Source organism: Chenopodium quinoa, unplaced genomic scaffold (assembly GCF_001683475.1).
Source record: "Chenopodium quinoa cultivar QQ74 unplaced genomic scaffold, ASM168347v1, whole genome shotgun sequence".
In the NCBI taxonomy this organism is placed as follows: Eukaryota; Viridiplantae; Streptophyta; class Magnoliopsida; order Caryophyllales; family Amaranthaceae; genus Chenopodium; species Chenopodium quinoa.
This window is the reverse complement of record NW_018744718.1, coordinates 5,492-21,985: the sequence shown is the minus strand read 5'-3', so window position 1 is coordinate 21,985 and position 16,494 is coordinate 5,492. Positions and strand designations below refer to the sequence as shown.

General features: G+C 37.9%; 2 non-coding genes and 2 pseudogenes across 2 annotated transcripts; 1 reads left to right on the top strand and 3 right to left on the bottom strand.

Moving 5' to 3' along the window:
- Nucleotides 1-5,497: 5,497 nt before the first annotated feature.
- TRNAE-CUC lies at nt 5,498-5,570 on the bottom strand. Its single transcript has one exon. It is a non-coding gene; the product is annotated as a tRNA-Glu (tRNA).
- Nucleotides 5,571-7,006: 1,436 nt separating this feature from the next.
- LOC110703177 lies at nt 7,007-10,379 on the top strand (annotated as a pseudogene).
- On the bottom strand, nt 8,020-8,092 carry TRNAE-CUC. Its single transcript has one exon. It is a non-coding gene; the product is annotated as a tRNA-Glu (tRNA).
- Nucleotides 10,380-11,107: 728 nt separating the features above from the next.
- Nucleotides 11,108-14,066, bottom strand: LOC110703176 (annotated as a pseudogene).
- Nucleotides 14,067-16,494: the final 2,428 nt, after the last annotated feature.

The following is a 16,494-nucleotide window of genomic DNA, read 5'->3' as shown; positions in this document are numbered from 1 at the left end:
AACTTGAGTCTTTATATCTTAAAAAAAATCTCACAATCTATTACGAAGTTATTTACAACGTGCCTAAAATAGAAGGTTCAATTCCAGTAGTAGATGTACTCGAAATTGAAAGGAAGCCAAAAAAAAAAGGGAAGCTAGGAAAAATGGGGTTGTTTAAGAGTGGTAAATCATGAGGAACCCCTTAAATTAATGATAGATATGAAATCAGTTTTAGGACAATTGCTTGATCTTCCACTTGAAATCAAACAACGGAATGTGGACGTTATACCTATATGAATCCTGGGGACTTTTCGACGTTGCTTCATCAGGCCTCTGTCTCTTCTTTTTGATCTCAGCTCCAAGTTTCTCCCCAACAAAGTGCTAGAGATTAATATGAAAGTAGCAAGTAAGCAAGCTAGAAGAGGAAGAACAATGGCAGCCCAGGGAATGATAGTAGTATTATCAAACAGAGTGTTTAACAATACAGACCTTCTTTCGAGAGGAATGAGCTCTCCCAATACAAACTCCTTGATTAATTTCTTGATGCCTTCCCCCTCAACCAATCACCTATTAATACCCCAAAACTAACCCATAAAACAAACTTAAACACAGCTAAAGCATGACAGCCATAATAACAAACTCATAACAACTATAGATTACTATTTTACCCTCTACCCCAAAACTGATACTAACAACCTTCCAACTCAGCATTCTTCTAGCTAATTCTTCTTGGGCCTTCTAACATAAGTGAAACGGATATCAGTTTTAGGCTGATTCCTTGTAATACCCCGCATCCAAAGTTTCACCTTGTCCTCAAGGTGGAAACTAGGGAACCTGAGATTAACTTCTTCAAAGTATTCCCAAGTAGCTTCAAAGTCCTGCAAACCCTTCCAATGTATCAAAACTTCCATAGTAGCTTGAGAATTTCTCACACCAAGCATTGCCCACGGCTCAACCTCCAACACCAAATCAGCAGGCAATTGTGCAGGAAGGCTGGTTGGTCGATGCCCTGCCCCTAAGGCCTTCTTCAACTGAGATATGTGAAAAACTGGGTGAATTTTCGACCCTGGGGGAAGTTGCAACTTATAGGAAACTTTGCCAATTTGTTGAGTCACCTGGTAAGGGTCATAAAAGCGAGGAGATAGCTTATCATTGGATTGTCTCACCAAGGACCTTTGCCTATATGGCTGTAATTTCAGGTAAACCAAATCACCCACCTGAAAAACTCCCTCACGCCTTCCCTTGTTTTTCATAGTGTTGCATGTATACCTGAGCCTGCACTAAATGGAACTTCAAGTCATCAAGTATAGCATCGCATTCCTGCAATTGTGCTTCTACGGAAGACACATCTGTGCTGCCAGCGAAGAACCTGATCAAATGAGGGGGGTCCCTACCATAAAGAGCCTTGAAAGGAGTGTAGTTGGTGGCGGTGTGGAAAGAGGTATTGTACCAATATTCTGCCTACGGTAACCAATGAGCCCAAGTATGTGGTTTGCCGTTCACAACACATCTCAAATAAGATTCCACTCCCTTGTTGACAACCTCAGTTTGGCCGTCTGTTTGGGGGTGGTATGCCGTGCTGCGCATGAGCTGAGTACCTTGAAGCTTGAACAATTCCATCCAAAAAATGCTAAGGAAGACCTTGTCTCGATCTGACACAATGGAGCTTGGTATTCCATGTAACTTCACTACCTCAGACATGAAACTTTGCGCCACACTCTGAGCAGTAAAAGGGTGTTTGAGCGGGATGAAATGCCCATACTTGGTTAATCTATCCACTAGCACGAATATGGTATCCCAGCCTAAGGACTTTGACAATCCTTCTACAAAATCCATAGATATGTCCTCCCAAACCCTTTCTGGAATTGGTAAAGGTTAGAGAAGACCCAAGGGAGACAAGGTTAAAGGCTTGTTCAAGGTTGAAGGCTTGTTCTGCTGACAAACGTGACTGTGCTGGACATATTTTGCCACATCCTTTCTCATCCCAAACCAGAACCATTCCCCTGCCAAAAAACGGTGGTAAGTCTTGAGGTCACCATCGTGCCCACCCACCAAAGAGTCATGATACTCTTTGAGCAGCTTGGAGGTCAGCTCACATTACTTCGGGACCACTATCCTCCCCCTGTATTTCAAAACACCATTTTCCAATGTAAACCACTTTGGTGCTGCTTCCCCTTTTTGTAGTTGCAAAATCAAACGTTGTAGAGCTGCATCCTTATCTATAAAAGCTTGTACATAATCCCAACGAAGACCACATGAAGTCACCATAGTACCACATTCAAACTCAGGGCTATGTTGGCGGGATAACGCGTCTGCCACTTTATTGGTAGGACCCGGCTTGTAATGAATATCAAAAGTGTACCCAATCAGCTTGCTAATCCACTTTTGGTATGCTTGTCCCACCTCCCTTTCTTCCAAGAGATACTTAAGGCTTCTTTGATTGGTTCGAACAATGAAATGACGGCCCAGCAAATAATGCCTCCATTTCTCTAGCGTAAACACAATTGCCATCAACTCCTTCTCGTAGATGGGTTTACCCCTATTTCTAATGCCCAAGATTTTGCTATAATACGCAATTGGGTGCTCTGCCTGTAGCAGGACAACCCCTAAGCCATGCCCTGAAGCATCCGTTTCAACCACAAAAGGCAGAGAGAAATCAGGTGCTGCCAAGATAGGAGCATTCACCATGGTAGCCTTTAGTGTATTGAAGGCTGAAGTGGCAGCCTCAGTCCACCCAAAATTCTCCTTGCGCAATTGATCAGTCAAGGGAAGAGTAATTTGTGCATAACCTTTAATAAACTTGCGATAGTAACCTGTAAGGCCAAGGAACCCCCTGAGCTGCTTCAAGTTCGTAGGGGGAGGCCAATCTAACATGGCCTGGACCTCGGAAGAGTCAACTTCCACCCCGGTTGCTGAGATGACGTGACCTAGATAAGCCACCCTTTCCTTCCCGACTTCACGCTTCTTAAAATTGGCAAACAACTGGTGGTCGGCTAGAAACTGCAAAACTTGCTGCAAGTGTTCCTTATGAGTTTCAATACAAGGACTATACAACAATATGTCGTCGAAGAACACCAAGACGAACTTACGCAGGAAGGGCCTGAAAACGTCGTTCATAAGTGACTGAAACGTGGCAGGGGCATTGGTTAGCCCAAAGGGCATTACGAGGAACTCGTAATGACCCTCATGGGTTCGAAAAGCTATCTTATGAACGTCCTCGGGCTTTACCTGAATCTGGTGGTAACCAGATTATAAGTCAAGTTTTGTGAAAATCGCCGAGCCACCCAATTCGTTAAGTAATTCATCAATGATAAGGATTGGGAATTTATCAGTGACTGTTTCCTTGTTTAGGGCCCTGTAATCAACGCAAAAAACGCCATGACCCGTCTTTTTTCTTCACCAACAAAACCGGACTAGAGCAAGCACTTGTCGAAGTCTGAATTATCTCTGCACTGAGCATATCCGAAACCAGCCTCTCAATTTCATCCTTCCGAGTTTGCGGATATCTATATGGTCTGACTCTAATTGGATTAGCACCACTACGCAACACAATGGCATGCTCAATCTGTCTCTGTGGGGGTAACCCATTAGGCATGTGAAATACATGCTGAAATTCCTGTACCAGTGGTATGAAGGCTGTAGGAATGTCTGATCTGCTTCCACTGCCTTCTCTAAGTCATCCTCGTCATCATCATCCACCATGAGCAACACGCTCAAGTCGCTGCGTTGACAGCGGTGGTTCATCGTCCACTTTTCATCACAACGGAAGCACAAACCCTGCTCCTGCTTTTGTTGAAGTTCCTTTTCGGTTTACCGCCTTATTTTGCCGGTGTTTTTGTGGTTGTTGAAGGTGTTTCGGTTCGGAAAAGGTTGGTAGGTGGAAGTCTGGTGGTTCGGGTTTGTGTTTAGGGTTGTGGTGTTTGGGTTTGGTGTGTTTGGGTTGGATCGAGGGTTTGGGAAGGGGGTACGCCAAGTGGGCGTGTTTCCAGCAAGTTTGGGCCGTGGGCCGATCCTCAATTTTTCCTCAATTTGCATGGACAGATCCATGGCGTGATCTAAGGTTATCGGGTCTAAGATCCGGACCTCAACCCGAATTTCCTCCTTTAACCCATTAATATACTGACCCTTTGCGATCTCCTCTGGTACACCATCAATCGGAGCGAGAAGTTCGATGAAGCGTCGCCGATAATCAGCCACTGTGCCGGTTTGCTGGTGAGCGAGCCACTGATCGTGTAGCGTGCCAGTGGCGGTGGTTCTGAAACGCCAGAGAAGCAACTTCTTCAGCGCTTTCCACGATAACAATGGATGGTGCCGATGCTCCTATTGATACCAAATCAAGGCGTCTCCGTCAGGCGCGACAATGGCCGCCTCGAGCTGATCCTCTTCACTTAACAGGTAAAAATGGAAGAATCGTTCAACTCTAAGGATCCAATCATCTGGGTTTGTTCCATCAAACAGAGGTAAATCGAGTTTCCTCAATTTCCAGTTCGATTGCCCACCATGATAGCCACTGTCTCCATAATCCAAGTGAGATCGTGAAGAGAATGGATTATCCCACTGGTTTTGTGGTCCATTCACCAGGGAAGAGTGAAATTCTGATCGGATTTTCTCCTGGCCAACAACGATATGGGAATTGAGGTCTATTTTGAAAGCTGTCATCACAGTGGTGATCTCCTGAGCCACTCGTGACGGAAGCCCAGCTATCTCCTGCTCCAACAAATCTAAACGCTGACCGTGATTCAGGCGAGCCATCTCTTTTCCCGGCTTGGATCGTCACTGCTCTGATACCAAATTTGCTAGAGATTAATATGAAAGCAGAAAGTAAGCGAGCTAGAACAATGGAAACCCAGGGAATGATAGTAGTATTATCAAACAAAGTGTTTAACAATACATGCCTTCTTTCGTGAGGAAGGAGCTCTCCCAATACAAACTCCTTAATTAATTTCTTGATGCCTTCCCCCTCAACCAATCACCTATGAATACCCCAAAATTAACCCATAAAACAAACTTAAACACATGGCAGCCAGAATAACAAACTCATAACAAACTTTTCTATAGATTACTATTTTACCCTCTACCCCAAAACTGATACTAACTACCTTCCAACTCAGCATTCTTCTAGCTAATTCTTCTTGGGCCTTCTTGCATAAGTGAAACGAATATTGGTTTTAGGCTGATTCCTTGCACAAAGGTACGTGGTCATTGGTAATTTGTATTGTTTTTGTGACTCATTTGGACAGTAAAAAAAATTTACATGGACGCCACTATTATATGACATGCACTGATACACATTCACTACGTAACTACGTTAATGGTTTAAACTATATTCAATGGTGAAATAGTTTAAACTATACTGTATTTAATAGCGTGACTTATGCAAGGAGGGAGACAATTTGTTTTTAATATCAGGTAATTATGAAATGTGTTTAGTTGAAGTTGCTTTGGAGATGTTATTGTACAATTTATCTTGGCTACAGTCCACAGGACCAGAGCCATTTGTAGAAATAAAAATAAAAAATTCCATTGCCGGGACTTGAATCCGGGTCTCTCGGGTGAGAGCCGAGTATCCTGACCAACTAGAATACAACGGAAGAATGATAAAAATGGAACTACTGCATATTAATTTTATGAAGATTTTTTTCCCCTAATTTGGTGTATCAAGTACTAGTTTAAACTTTAAATCCTGTGCAATATACGATTTTATCAAATTTTATGAAGAATATCTACAATCTACTTCATTTTTTTTTATGTAGTTGCAAAATAATTACTTCATACATTGATTTTGGGAGAAAAAGATATCATTACGTTGAAATTATTATTACTCCGTTCGTGTTTTTCATAAGTGTTACACTTTGACCGGCATATAGTTTTGGGCAATTTAACTGACTTAGATAAGATAAGAGGTAAGTAGGGTAGTTGGAGTATTAAAAAATTGTTAAAGAAAGATAGTGAAGTTAATAATTTATTGAAAAATAATGAATGTAGTTTTTTTGCCAAAAAAGAAAGCGTAACACTTATTAAAACACGACCGTATTTGGTAAATGTAACACTTATTAAAACGCGAAGGGAGTATTTTTAATATAAATATATGGAATTATATACTGGTAAAGTAGGAAGAAAAAATATTATTATATTTTTTTTTTGAATGGAAATGTTATTATAAATTAAATATTTCTTAAGCTCATTCGGCATAGTGGAAAGATGGTAAAAAAAAAAAAAAAAAAAAAAGTGCAAGCTTAAAGCGGACAAAGTACCACAAATGTCCTATTAAAAAAAAGGGTTTTTCTAAGCTATGCCCTAAGGTGGTCGTGTTTGTAAGGTGTACCCATCCTTTTTCAAATTTCTAAGTTGTGACCCTCAACTCATTACCATTAATGAATGGTACCCTCCTTGGGACTTCCACGTCACCTAAAGTTAACTATAAATTTAATAAAAATATGATAAAAGGTAAGGAAATGATAGGAGAAAGAAATCTTAGCCACCGCAACCCTAATAACGAAAACTGAAGCTACGAAATCACACTCTTAATTAACTTTTAAACAACTAATAAAGGTACATTTTAGTATTGATAAGTTTTTGAAGGGCACGGCTTAAAAACTTGAAAAAACATGGATACACCTTAAAAACTCGACTAGCTTAGGGGTATAGCTTAGAAAAACCAAAAAAAAAAGTACCGCTAATGTGCGGACTTGATAGTAAAATATACTTCCTCCATTAGTCGTTGAGCTAATGACTTTGGAGATATGTAGATCTACAATGATTAGTATGTAGCTCTAATTATTTAGAAATTACAAACATGCCCTTATATGCAATCATTGTGAATGCTAAAAATACGAAGTAAATTATAACATTTACAACTAATTGTTTGAGCTCTTACTTTTTTATAACATTGATCCTTAATGAAATGTATGAGTGACGTTTTTGTTATAAGAAGCAATCTTTGTAAGGCGGAGGTACTAATAAACGCTTTACCGAATGACAGCTAATAAAAGCATCTACTAGTGTTACTCTTCTAATTAACCTTAAATACATCAGCATCAAAGTGTCACAAACTAACCTTATTACAAGTGAGTATTAATTTATTACACTCAGCAAGCACAAAAAAACACAAAGAAAAAGAGGAGAGAGAAAATGGAAGGAAAAATCCCAGTAATAGATGCACACCAAATTGAAGAAAAGTCCATAAAATTAAGAGAAATCATTGAAAAATGGGGATGTTTCAGAGTAATAAATCATGGGGTACCCTTAAAATTAATGGCAGAAATGAAATCAGTTTCAAAGGAATTGCTTGATCTTCCAATTGAGATCAAACGGCGTAACGTAGATGTGATTCCAGGAAGTGGGTATATGGCACCAAGCGAAAAGAATCCACTTTATGAAGCTTTGGGACTTTTTGATGTTGCTTTCTTCTCTTTCTGTTTCTAACTTTTGTTCTCAGCTTCAAGCTTCTCCCCACCAAAGGTACCCTTTACTCATTTTTTTAAGGAAGTTTTCTTGTTTTAATTTCTTATTGCTGCGTCATGGATGACATGATCGGCATTTATATATTACATTCAGTTCATATTATTTGCAACATCATTTTCTACTCACATCTTATGTCAAATCGTTGCAATTAATATGAATGTATTATCCGTTCTTTAAATATTACAATGTTTTAATTATAATTTATAATAAACTATTTTTATGTAATTACTAGAGAGATGGTTAAGTTTTAAAATAATGTTTTGGACAGCATAAGTTTTCCCATGTAATATTAAAAGAGCAATAAGTAGTAAAATATTTTGGCATTGCATTATAATATAGCCATATAGGAATCTTGTGAGCTAATTGTCCTATCTATTCAAACGAAAAGAAATTCTGTAAATCTGTAGTAGATTTTTGACATTGAATATACTTCCTCCATTTTTTTTAATATTGCACCACTTGCCTTTTTAAAAAAGTTTCGCAATTAAAAAAAAAACGGAGAAAGTATTAATAACGCATCTTTGTATATGTAGCTACTTTTAAGATTGGGATTAAAAAAATAAAAAATAAAAAAACTTCCGTTGCCGGGACTTGAACCCGGGTCTCTCGGGTGAGAGCCGAGTATCCTAACCAACTAGACTACAACGGATTATTGATAAAATTAAATTGCATGTTAGCTATAATGGACTAGTAAAAAATATGAGGTAATATAATTATATAAACAAATTAAACAAGAACACCAAGTCAAGTTTGAGTAAAATAGACTTAAACTTAGCTAAGTTTGATAAATGCCAATATTGTAAAAATCTTAGAATTGTGGAAAAATAGTCTTATATTTCAATCTCATATTAACTCTTTCTGTGAAGTATGTTTTACCCATCACAAAATTACACCCAGTTTGACAAAAGAAAATACAGTATAAACATTACTCTTAACAAAGTGTCGGTAAACATAAAGGCTGATTAATACTCCGTAATACATTAATACACATCTTACAACAATTGATAGCTTCATCCAACCATAACAGTTCTGAGTACCAGTATGGCTATAGTGCCTACTGATTCGTTTGCATATGTGCCCTTATTAAAACATCTACAGAAACTCTTCCAAGGGAAAGAAAATTTCACTTACGAATAACTGCAACATAGAACAAAATTACCTAATTTTGTTCAATCAATATATATTTATTGGTCACATAAAGTGCATATACTTCGTACTAGTATTTGATAAGGGAAGCGTTCACAATGATTCCCAAAATGCAATTTATCAGCTTGCAAGGCATTAGAAATCATTAGAAAAGTGAACAAGAAGGTAGGAGAAATCACCAGAGGACTAATGTTGGAAACACCTTTGCCCTCACCAGAAGCCAAAATTAAATAGCTCATTCCAAGATGGCTCATACTCTCTTAGGAAATTGCATACATCTATTGGGCGGAAAAACCATATAACTTTCCCTCTCTTCGCTCCTGTTTTTGACTCCCACATCTGTACAAGTTTACCTATATCTGTATCTCTCGCACCTTGATGATATAGGTAAACACAATCATGAAGAGAATATTGAACACCTTGATAGGTAAAAGACTTGTAAGACTTAATTTCTGAATCATCTGTTACTATCTTAATGTGGAAAAATTTGAAGTATGCTATACATCGATCATAATGAGGCCTGAAACAGATTAAGGAATGATACTAACTTGAACATGTTTATATAATATATGCTTTTGATGAAGAGATGAATGTGTTGTATAGAGTACAAAGAAAACTATGAAACTTAATTTCTTTTGGATATGGGCTGTATGCTGAATATGAAGCTAAATGAATGTGCAAATTTATAAGCATATTAGAAAATATGGAGAATTGCCTCTGTCTGTGTTAAGTTACAAATGATTTCAGAAATTAATCAGGTTATTTACTCAAAGGCTATAATTTTAACAGGGAGATAATTGAGAGCTATGCACGAGCAACATACAAGGCTGCAATAGATATTGCAAGCAAGATGTCGATGAGCTTGGGTTTGACAGATTACAGTTTCGAAGGTTGGCCTCTTCAGTTCAGAATAAACAAATACAGCTTCACCCCTGAGGTAATAGGTTCCTCAGGTGTACAGATCCATACAGACTCTGGATTTCTTACTATACTTCAGGATGATGAAAATCTTGGCGGTCTTGAAGTAATGAATGAGTCAGGTGAATTTGTTGCTGCTGATCCCTTGCCAGGAACACTGGTTGTCAATCTTGGAGACGTTGCTGTGGTAAGTTAATTTCGCCCCTATTTTAGTAATTTCTTCAACCTCAATTCATAATTTCTCATTTGATCATCATAATACTGTTTATTTGATTAAATTTAGATAATAACTTAATTAAGTTGGTCTAATAACAATAACCTAAACATCCCTCAGATGTAACCTGAATCTTTTATTTTTTCTTTACTGACATTCCTGACTAGTGATTGTTGAAACTATGAAAGCCATGGAGCAATGGAATTCTTCGCAATGTGCAGCATCGGGTTCAATGCAAGGGTGCAGGGATACGTATGTCAATTGCAACATTTCTTTCACCACCACCAGATAAAATAATTGAAGCTCCTGCAGAGTTTGTTGATGCTGAACACCCTCGCCTCTATGCTCCCATAACTTATGAAGAGTTTAAGGAGGCTTCGCAATTCAAAGAAGCTGCATGCCGGAGAAGTCCTAGACCTAATTCGACTAGGTAAGTAGGCCGTACAGAATATGCTAAGTTGGCCAGGATAGCAGAAGGATCTTCCTGCCACCAAAAAATAGGATAAATAAAAACAGGACATTGCTTTTTAATTCTGAGTGTATTTTTCAAGTGATAGTTGTTAGTCTTGTTACAGGGTCTGATATCACTTGAAGATGATATTTCACTGATTATCTACTTATTGAAGAAATCAATTTGAAAATTATTTTATTATGGAAACATGAAAATGATGGACATAGTTGCTTATCAGGCATTCTTTATTTTATAATAGTGACTCCTAAAATCACGGTTGTGATCCAAGGGTTGAGGGTTCTGCTTCCTTGCTCTTGTTCCACACCATGCCTCATGCATGGTTTTATTTAGAAGGAATATAAGCAATTGGAAGATATGATTATGACAAAAAATTATAACAATTAAACATGATTGCTTGAGCAATCAATTTGTCTTCATCAGCACAGAATTCTAATAAAATTAGTCAAACATGCATGTGATTAATCTAATTAACAGAATTGATGATTAGCGCAGAACTCTAATTTACTAGTCAATCATACATAAGATCCTTTTAATTAATCGGATTATGGTTAGCGTAGATGCTAATTATTGACATTGATCATTAACAACTCTACCTTTAATAAAGTAAAGATTATACAAAGACTTGACCGGTCTAATGAAATTATTGCGCTGTTTGATTAATATATTTGTTGTCCCTGTCAAAGTTCAGTATCAAATACTTATCATCTGTCATTTATTTGCACTGATGTTTATCCTCTTGAATAAGAAGAACATCATAAAATGAAGATACAGAAGTACTGAAGCTAAGAAGATATCGAAAACTGATCAAGCTCACTGAACTATGAAATAATCACTGTCTTCCTTCGGAAACATTGCAGGTTTATCAGCATGGTAGTAACTGCTTATACATTGCAGGTTTTACCAACGCACAGGAGTACAACCACAACTAATGAAATAATCAAATTATAATTTACATTGACAATCCACCCTCTTCCCCATGTACAAATAAAGTGGGAAAAAAATTGGGACACAAATTCAAGTGCTTAATTGCTTATGCCCTGAACTATGAATTAAGCAGAACTTTTCATATAAATGACAGAAAAGTTACCAGAAAAAGGGAAAAAATACAGCAGGAATGCCATAATTGTTGCTGCTGTTATGTTGTTATCTGATGATATATTGTTCCTATCATGCCATGGAGTATACACTACCACTATGTGGGCTGACATCAGAACGGGGAGTCCAAAGAGAGTTATCATACTGTGATGATGCGATGGTGGTCTCGGCTGTCATTTCTGAGGTGGCGCCGTTCATAGGACCCATTGCTGGCCATACAAAAGATGGCTTGAAAGGCGGTACATGAGGCATAGGAACTGACCCTGACAGTATCTGTTTGATTGCTTGTGTCTTAGGCCTCTCTGTTGCTGTAGGGTGAGAGCAGGCCAAACCTAGGAGCAAAACTCGTTCTGCCTCCTCGGCCACATACTCGTTTCCTAGCCTCTCGTCGATTGCCCCTAAGATGTTTCCATCTCTGTGCATTGACCACACCCAGTCAACTGTACATTGATAGCCACCCTTCTTTGTCCAAGGTCGAAGCCCACAAGCCACCTCAAGAAGGACTGCTCCAAGGCCGAAAATGTCAGACTCTCTAGTAGCCCTGCCTGTGTGGAAGCACTCAGGAGCAATGTACCCCATTGTGCCGTGCACACCCTCCTCCAGCTCGGCATATGAGGTTTTTTCATGGTCTAATGCACGAGCTAAGCCAAAATCACCAAGACGAGCATTGAAGTTGGTATCGAGCATGACATTGCTTGCCTTCAAGTCCCGGTGAATCACCTTCTCATCAAACTCATTATGCAGGTAGTGAAGAGCGGAGGCTACCCCCTTCAGGGCCTTGAAACGGAGCTCCCAGCTTAAGGGCACCTTGTCCTCCCACAGAATATGTGCTTGTCTAGGCTGCCGTTGGGCATGTACTCATAGACTAGTAGCAGTGTCCCATTTTGATGGCACCACCCTGATACAACAGATAAAATTCATTGAGCAAGACAACACAAAAATGGCAACCTATTCAGTACTCACATGTACATAGAAACACACTACCTAAAAATTAGACTAGATTCACCGCTGTCATCTTAGGACGCAATGTAAGAATAACATTGATGTTTTGAAATTTGGCAAAATACACAAGATTTTAGTAGTAAAAGTACTTGTAAAAAAAGAGCCTCCATTAGTCTTTTTCACCCAAGTAGATCAAAAGTTTCAATCTTTTAGTCGAAAACAACACATCTGCAAAACTAAATCCATGTACTAACCCACGATATCACGACTCAAGTTACATGACAGATTCTCCTTACAGATCAAAAAAAATCGAAAATCTATAAGTTTATCCAATTCATACATACCCAAAAATAGAATAGAACAAATAGTAAAGCAATTAATGAGCCCCACAAATATAGGAAATACCACAACAAACCAACACACACAATTAATACACCAAGGAATATAATCAACAAATCAATCAAAAACATACCTAGTAATTTGACGAGATTTCGGTGACGCAACCTATTAATAATCGTAAGTTCAGCCAAAAAATCATCCTTACTTTTTATCTCATCCCTCGAAAACTTTTTTTACCGCAACTTCTTCAAAAGCTTCAACCGGTAACAACCCTTTATATACCGTACCATAACCTCCTTGTCCCAATTTATTTTTCTCGTCGAAATTATTTGTCGCCTTTTTAAGCTCCTTAAAATCATACTCCCTCGGCATACCCGGTAAACTCTTCAAAGCTCCGAGTATGTTCGGGTCTGACATCGATCCCCGGGTTTTCTTATTCCAAAAGTACCATCCTATTCCAATACTTATTAATAATATTACCGCCACAGGAATAACGACTGCGAGAACAATTGTAACTTTTCCAGCACCAGGTTCTTTAATTGTTTCCACTGTTATGTTCCAGCTTAGAACACAATGGAGCTCCGCGATGACGTCTCCGGTTGACGCGGAAAACCGAAATACGAAACCGGGCTAACAATCTTGCTCAGATCGATGCCGGTCACATTCATTACCGGTGTATCCGGCATAACCGCCTCCGCTTGTTGGTCGTAGAGGTCTACCATATAGACGGTGAGAGATTTACTCTCACCGCCATCGTAGAACATCCAGACCTTATGAAATACCGTCCCATTAGGCGCGAGAGTGATATTAAAATCAGATAGAGAAACCGTGTGGTTAGATCTAATAGAGTTGATATCGACCCCGATATGGTTATCATCCGGGTCGTAAGGCCCGTTCATAACGGTATCGAACTCGACAGCGAGGAGTTTGTTGTTGGGGTTACCGTCGGAGGAGGAGTTGGTCAAACCCGAGGAACTCGTCGGAGCTACCAGGAGGGACAGCGAGGTCAGGTGCGATGATAAAGGCGACACCCTCGCCAGGAGTGACGGGGGTGCCGTCGGTATTGTTGATGCGAAATATATTGATGAGAAAGGAAGTGTTGAATGAGGCGACACGGGTACGGTTATACCCGTGCGACTCCCATAAAACGAAAGGTTGTTTGAATAGAATGCGGCCAGCACGGTTAGTTAGTGTGAAGTTACCCGCGGAGTCGGGTTGTGACTTGGAGTGCACCGTTGCTGATAGTGGCTGGGGATTGGACTTGGAAGGTGTCGTAGTAGGTGTGGTCAAAGGGAAACCCGAACGTGTGCGAGGAAATGATGGCGGCGCTAGAGTCAGGAGAGAAGAGGAGGAGGAGGAGGAAGGCGAGGGCAGAGAAAGTGATGATGGTGGTTGGAGGTTGCGCAACCGGTGAAAACATTTCGGTTGGGTTGGTTTAGGAGGAGGGATGGAGTTGCTAAAGGGGGGAGATTAGAGGGTTGAGATGGTGGGTTTATAGTAAAATAAGGGGAAATGGGGTGATTTGAATGTGATGGTATAAATAGATTAATGCAAATGGAGGGATAAAGAGGACAAAAGGGTGATGAATTTGTGTTTAAATTATGTTTTTTAGGGGTTTAAAGAGTTTGATTTTCCAGCAAGTTGATTTGCAGCAGCCAGCAGTGTAAGAAGCATCTTCTTCTCCTTTTCTATGTTATCCTTTTCCTTTTCTTTTCGACTAATAACGAGGACCACTACCCGGATATCAGTAACAAGACTCGGCTTTAAGTGTTACATCTTACACATCAACTATATCAAACATAATTGGCCAAGAGGTACTATGGGTGGGTGAATAACAAATTTGGTACATAAGTTATATAAATTTCAGGGTTGAGGAAATTGTATTCTAATCAATAGTCGTAATGGACTTTGTTTTTCAAATAATATATTATTCCTCTTACAAATTACAATTGGTCTAAGCCTCTAAGCTACCTCTTATCATCATTGACCAAATTTACGTGAACCAAAATATTTGAAATGAGATTATTTTGAGTTCTTAGAAAATATTTTATAACTTATTATTTTAAGTGCAGGTTCTTCTATTGAACTTTCGTGGTTTTTTTTTTTTTTTTTTTTTTTTTTTTTTTTTTTTTTTTGTATCACTTTCACATACATTAATTTGGAGTAATTTGTACTCGTACTTCTTATTATCAAAGATTTAATAATAAGAAGCGGAGTTACAAGCCTATGTTAAACGCACTCGTATTAAACATAAACATAGCTTCTTCCATTAATTAATAAATACAGGATTATTAATACGGAGTAAGAAATTTATTGTGACCCTCTCCCTTATTAACTCTATAGGACTTAAAACTTATTCAAATTAAACTTAATTTTATGAAATTGAAATTTGAAGATTTCTATTACTTTGATAGGGTAAGTGTAAACATACTTGCACTTTGTATATTATATTTGTTTGTCAAACTCTCATATTTCCTTTTTTACCTTTTATTTGATCATGTAATTCACGTTTAGTCGAATTTAAATTGTCCTTCCTACATAATATATATATGTATTGGAAACCATAAAATAACAAATCACAAAATAATTATAATAACATAGGAGGATGAAATAAAGGGATAAAGGGGCAAAACATATGCGTAATGGTACTTCATCATCTATATAAAAAAAAATTAAAAAATATGCGTGATGGTACGATTGAATTGAATTTTGTGGAGAGGATGATTGGAGAATATAATAACGAGAAATAAATAGGGAGTTTGGTATTTGATTGGATTGGTCGTATGTTTGAATGTTACGAGATGAAATGCTGTTATTCGGGTGTGATGTGCTAATATGGACTTTTTTAACAGCTTAACTTCGTGGAAGCTAACTTCATAAGTTATCAGGATAAATCCATTTTTAATAAAATAAACAATAAACGATGTATGAAAAAAATAAAATTAAAAGGCAGAAAATAACAAAGATCCATGGAAGCAGGCAAGCAGCTGCTATGTTGTAAGTTGCAACAGGAAGTTCGAGACATTGCTAAAAGCACTTACAAGATAGATAACGCACTACAAATAAACATTAAAAATTTGGTGTAGTAATACCATTAATTTATACCAGAGGTTCCTAATGCGTAATCTACTACCTTGTGGTCTTTCACAAAAAAAAATTAAAAATAAAAAATAAATAAAATAAATAAAATAAAATCTACTACCTTGTGGGTAGATATAAATTCTAATCAAGTTATTAGAGTAAGTAGTGTATTTCAATAAATTATTTAAATATAGATGTTGATCGTTTGGTTGACGGAAAAAACATGGAAAGTAAATATGTTTGAGCTAGAATTGAAATTCTTTTTGTGTTTGGTTGACGAATTCAATTATGGGAAGTGAAAAGTAGAAAATTTTAGGAATTTTTACTTCAATACAAAATGAAAGAATTTAATTAAGTGGAGCTTCCCAAGGGAATTTCCACTTCGATTCTTTCGATTAACCAAATAATTTTTAGAATTTCTTAGAAAATCAATTACATGGAAAATTAAATATTCAAGGAAGTTGCAATTCCTCCATTTAACCAAACGAACTAGTGGCGGATGCAAAGCCATTTGAGTGGGGTCCCTTGACCCTACTTGAGCATAAAAAAAAAGAATTTTTTCTTATAAAATTATTTTTTTACTATAAAAATTACTTGTATTTTTATCAAATGGCCCCACTAAAAGTATTTTGACCCCGTTAAATATTTTTTCTGGATCCGCCACTGAAACGAGCCCTTAATTTATGTAAACAAACTTACATCACAAATTCTTATATGTCGTGTGACCAGCTTGTCATGAGGGTTTCATTAGTGTTACAAGGAATATTCGGTCTGTGTTATAGAGGTTACTCGGTCAGTGTTATATGGATTATTACTCAATTAGTGTTATAGGGGTTTATTTATT